Source organism: Carassius carassius, chromosome 35 (genome assembly GCF_963082965.1).
Source record: "Carassius carassius chromosome 35, fCarCar2.1, whole genome shotgun sequence".
In the NCBI taxonomy this organism is placed as follows: Eukaryota; Metazoa; Chordata; class Actinopteri; order Cypriniformes; family Cyprinidae; genus Carassius; species Carassius carassius.
Genome location: NC_081789.1, coordinates 8124152 through 8128000, shown reverse-complemented (window position 1 = coordinate 8128000; position 3849 = coordinate 8124152). Strand labels below are relative to the sequence as shown.

The following is a 3849-nucleotide window of genomic DNA, read 5'->3' as shown; positions in this document are numbered from 1 at the left end:
TTTCCTGGAGTCTCAAGAATTACTCTGTGTCAGGTTCTGAGAGACTTAAGATTAAAAAAAATGATTTAATTAGAACACCATGAAGTACTGTGAAATACTATATATTAAGACTTTATATAGGCTTTATGAACAGATTAGAGTGACTCGTGAAGGACCAGCACCACCTCCTCTTGTCCGATGGTTTGAGGAATATATCTTCCAGAATCTGGGATTAAGATTTAGGAGCTCATTTTTATTCCATCTCCTTTCCTGAAAAGTTTGTCTTGCAGAATTGACTAAAAATTAATCTTCACATTAACTCCTAATTCTTTTGCAATTCTTTTTGTCAGTTCTTCTCGACCTGTTTTTTTTTTCTTTTTCTTTTCTGACCTCATGACCCAGTCAGCATTTTTTGTACAATGGTCAAGTCTTAACTTGCATTTGTGTTTGATATTTCTCATGGGGATTTCATAATTTTCGACTTTACAGTTTGAGTTAAAACTCTTTTTTAGCGCATTTCATCTGTAAAATAAAATATGCTTAAAAATTCTGCACACATGAAGGAGTTTTTCTCTTCCAGCTTTCCTGGACTATTGTATATCACTCATAAATGATTAAATAAAAAATAATGGTAGTTATTAAGATTGATATGGTTTGGAATTGGTAAAATGTGCTTGGAAAAAAAATCATAATAAAACAATGTTTTAATGTTTAAGTTTGGAATATTAACTGACATGAATGAATTTTATATAAATATTGTTCATGTTAACATAGTTAATGTTTATAAATGAAATCTTATTGTAAAGTGTTACTAGGTTTTGTACTTAATTGCCACCAAACTCGGTCAACATGATCTCAAGACATTGGGGATGAAAAATTGCCAGGGGATTTTTGATATCTCGAACGGTTTGCCCATGGCGCGGCGTTGAAATTTGGGCAAAAAATGAGAAACAGGAAATGCCTAATAACATCCACATACATTGCCTGAGTTTGATCAAACTTCAGCGATTTGTTCGATGTATGATACCGATCGTATATATGTGACTATTAAGAGTCAACATTATAGCGCCACCAACTGGCAGCAGGAAAATATTGACAAAACATGGCCGATGTAAATCTGTTGTGGGGATATTGATATCTTATATATTGTTGCCATGGCAACGTGTCAAACTTGAAAATTCTGTTATGGTGATTTTGAGGCAGATAACAACCTCAGATTTACATTAAACTCAAAACACATATCAGTATTATTGATAGCTAGACAATGGAAAAAGCTTTTAAAAGGGTGTGGAAGAGACACTCTATAGCGCCACCTTTTGTCAAAAGTGGGGGGGTTAGTTTTAGCTACAGACACCAAACTCAGTACGTATATTGTTCTTATCAAGACGGACAACTTTCTAATTCACAGTCATCAGCTACGACCAACAGGAAGTCAGCTATTTTGATTTGAACATGGATTTTTTTTTAAATTGAGCTGTGATTTAATGCATACTCCTCAGAGGAAAAGTTCACTATACTCACCAAACTTTGTCTACATGTTGCAAAAACATTGAGGAACTTAAATTGCGAACGGATTTTGGTTAGCTTGAATGGTTTTGTTGTGGTGATTTTTTGAAATGACAGTAAAAAGGAAATCATTAATTGTCTTGTATTTTTAAATTGCAGCTTCCAAACACTTAAAAACATTTTTTCATACAGAGATCAAATCATTCTGAGGACAAATGCATAGTTTCATGGCTTTACAACACTGTATGATTAAAAGAAAATTAAAAAACTGTCAGACATCTCGACTCACTCTGTCCCTCTGTTTGAGGAATGTATGTGTGCTGACTGAGTGATTGTGTGTGTGTGTGTGTGTGTTTGAGTGGGGGATGGGCATGAGCTGAGTGGCAGAGAGACAGAAAGAGAGAGAGAGAGAGAGACTTAAACATCTCTTTAATCACCAGAAAAAAAAACGTATTTTAAATTGTTATTTTTTTAGTTGTTTTCATTACAGCTTAAGAAATCTCTTAGGCCTTTTTTTTACATACATACATACAGACAATAAAAGTCTTGTATGTTTAAATTGCAGCTTCCAAACACTTCAAAGCATTTTTTCATATAGAGATCAAATCATTCTGAGGAAATATGCATAGTTTCACGACTTTACAACACTGTATGGATAACAGAAAATTTAAAAACTGTCAGACTTCTCAACTGACATGATCTCACTCTGGCCACTCTGTCTGTCATTTTCACTGTGACTGACAGTGTGTGTGGATTGTAGCGAGGGGCTGTCTGGCAGAGAGAGAGAGAGAGAGAGACCTAATCATCTCTTTAATCATCAGAAAAAAAAATCAGTATTTTACATTGTTATTGTTTTTGTTGTTGCTAATGGTGGTGTTTTTTCATTTCATTACAGGTTAAGAAATCTCTTAGGCCTTATCCTTTTCTGACAGTTTTAGGGATTTAAAAACATCCCAAGAATCCTTATTTGTGCTGCAAATAATAATTTCAAACTCATTTGATACTGACCTATGACATCCTGTGACGTGAAATGACATTTATTAATCTCATGGATGTAACAGTAAAACTCTTCAACTGACAGATTAAGCTGCAATGCAAGCAAAACTAGTTCACAAATGCTTATAGGTCATTTAAATCATTACAAAACACTAATAAATTATTAAAGGATTTGGTAACACTGTAAAATAATGTCTAATTTGTTAACATTAGTAAATGCATTGGTAACACTTTATAATAACTGCACTCATTAGCTATGATTATAAAGCCTTTTCCCTTAATAATAGTCGTTATTAAGCAGTAATACATCTATAAATAAATTGTTCTTGGTTTAAAAGCACATATATTACAAAGGAGATTAAAGTCTCAGTTGTCTTATAAAATAAATAAATAAACACAACACAGTTTGATGCAGAATTCAGAAATATTTATTTCAAGATGGAATAAAAGGACACTGTACACTTGAATAGGTTTTGAGTGATTCTTGAAGGACTCGCATCACCTCCTCTTGTACGAAGGTTTGAGGAATATATCTTCCAGATAGTACCGCCGCTCCCTATATGCAGAGTATGCAGTCTTCATAGGTCACCAACTCCCAGAGGGGGCCCCATCCCAGTTGCTCAAAAAAAACATGCGCCATTCTCCCATCCGCACTCGCGACCGCTCGCACCTCATGTTTGCAGCTGAATGTTCGTAATTGATGGATGGACATATATGCCTGGGTAAAGGACATCAGCAATCCATCACAGATAAAAGAAAACTAAAGAAATTAAAAAAAAAAAAAATGTTGTCTTGACATTGGACATTCGAGAGTCTCAAATTTAGGGACCGTCTCTAAAGTTACATGTGAAATTGTTATACACTTTTCTAACGTCAGTAGCATTTGAAGAGAATGACTTACAGTCATAAAAACAACTGTAATTGTTCATCTAGGTGACAGCTATAATGCACAATTAATTTGAATGTTTGATATTTATTACAACAAACTGTAAGTCATATGTAAATTATGCTACTTTTTCACATGGGTTTAAACGCAAATTTGAAGCTCAATAGCATTTGAGAAGAAAGACTTGCAGTCACAAAACAATTGTAATGTGTTCATTTAGGTGTCAGCTACAATGCACACCTTATACATTTTTTATATATATTAAAATAGTGTTAGTAAAGTTACATATATTGTTCTGTGTATGTGATTTCAAAGTCTAGATGGGTCGGACTAACCCTTTAACTGCTGTATCCCTTAAAACTTGATTGCCAGAGGGTTACTGTAAATGCTTATGCCCGCTGGGCACAGTTTTCCCGATGCCACCGGCGTTTGCACTGATGGCTTGAGCCCGCCATATTTATTATTTTTCTTTATTTTTTATT

The 3849-nt window shown here is 34.2% G+C and overlaps 1 long non-coding RNA gene across 1 annotated transcript; it reads left to right on the top strand.

The window, feature by feature from the left end:
* The first annotated feature begins 259 nt into the window (after nucleotides 1–259).
* On the top strand, nucleotides 260–694 carry LOC132115679 (uncharacterized). Its single transcript, XR_009425533.1, has 2 exons — nucleotides 260–342; nucleotides 546–694. It is a non-coding gene; the product is annotated as an uncharacterized LOC132115679 (long non-coding RNA).
* Nucleotides 695–3849: the final 3155 nt, after the last annotated feature.